Raw genomic sequence first — 1,833 nt, 5'->3', positions numbered from 1 at the left:
TGAATTGTACTTGGAAGAAATGTTAAAATAGCAAATGTTTAGTTTAGCATATATACATATATACTAACCACAATATATTTGTAATATATAAAATTCTTATATTTTCCAATTTTTAATATTACAGTACAAACAAACTACATTTGTGTGTGTGTGTGTGTGCGTGTGTGTCTGTGTGTTGAAGCTGAAATGAAAATCTAAAACCTGGATATAGAGCAATGCACGTTTTTAATTCTCATCAATTGGAGATTTAAAATTGGAGTGGGGATCTTTCAAGCATCACTCTGCAAATCAAGCTAACCTATTACAACTCACAGCCAATGAGTTGATTCTGACTCACAGCCACCCTATGGAGCGTTCTGAGGCTATGAATCTTTAAAGAAACAGACAGCCTCAACATTCTCTGTGGGTACACTTCAGAGGTTTGAACCACTGATCTTACAGTTAGCAGTCTAGGGTTTACCCAATACAGCCATCAGGGCTCCTTTTCAAAAACACCAACCTGAGCACTGTCAAGTGGACGCCTGTGGGTGTCTGAGACTCGCTCTGTACAGGAGTAGAAATCCTCGCCTTCTCCTGCAGGGCACGTGGTGCTGTCCAACTGCTGACCTTGGTCAGCAGCCCACATGTAACCACTCCCTCCTGGGCTCCTGTAGTTTAAAGGAAGTGTCCAACAAGTAGCATTGACCTTTTTTGTCATTAAGAACTTAAACGTTTATTTGCATTGATTCAAAATCGTTAACGGGCGTAGCTCCATAAATTTTTGCATGGGAAGCATTTTTTTTTAACTGCAGTTAGAAAGCAACACTTACAGACAGGAAGCAAATAACATGTATTTCTAATAAAGCAACAAAGGAACCAAATACATTTAAACAATGAGAACTCAAAGGGGTATGAGGTTGACTTTGATGTCCTGGGTTGCATGTCAGGCTGCTAATCCCACAGGTCAGTAGTTCAAACCCATCAAACAGCCCCTCTGGAGAAAGATGAGACTTTCCTCCTCAAAAGCTCACCAGCCAGCCCAACTCTGTCTTATACGGTGACTATGAGTCAGAATCAACTCGATGGCAGTGAGTTGATAATTCTACTTTGCAATATCGTGGTTTTCAGAAGGAATCTACTAATTTTTCAACATCTAAATCTGACTATTGGATGAGTCTAAAATCTGAGGCTTGGTGTGTGTCAATAGCCCAGGGTTAGTCTTAAAGTCTTGACATCAGTCTGGGTTCCCTGTTGAATTAAAAGTTGCCCTCTCTTACAGCAGTTTTTATCACTTAAGCTTAATCTTTGTGTTGACATAACCATATAGCCTTAAGGAAATAGTTTTGCTCTGTGTCAGGCACTTGCGGGCTACCACAGCCTGTTCCCAGGGGGTCTTTGCTTGGTGTCAGATGCAGGACATGCTAGCCTATGTCCAAAAGATCTTTATTATTTTTTTATTAATATATGGAAGAAAGTTTACGGAACAAATTCATTTTGTATTCAATCACTGATAGCTATTTGATTACAATTCCCACAAAGTAACAACATTTTCCCAACTACCTAGTTATGTTTATCCGATCCATTGACCCTTCTTTCTCATTCCTTCTTCCTTCCTGACTTCTGATCTTTCCCTCTGGGCAAATGTTGTCCTTTAAATCTCCTATGGTTAATTGTTCTAAGGACTATGTACCTCCTTAATGCTACTGTACACCCATAGCCCTGTCTATTGTGTGTCTGAAAGTGAACCATGAGGTGGCTCATTTTCATGCTTCAAAGGTGTCTAAGGACTCATAGTCTTAATAGTTCCACCAGTTTCTACCAGAACAATAAGCCTGGTCTTTTTTGTGATTTTGA

Source organism: Echinops telfairi, unplaced genomic scaffold, assembly GCF_000313985.2.
Source record: "Echinops telfairi isolate 266 unplaced genomic scaffold, ASM31398v2 ScPeMD7_1335;HRSCAF=1828, whole genome shotgun sequence".
Taxonomy (NCBI): Eukaryota; Metazoa; Chordata; class Mammalia; order Afrosoricida; family Tenrecidae; genus Echinops; species Echinops telfairi.
Note: the sequence above shows the minus strand (reverse complement) of the source record.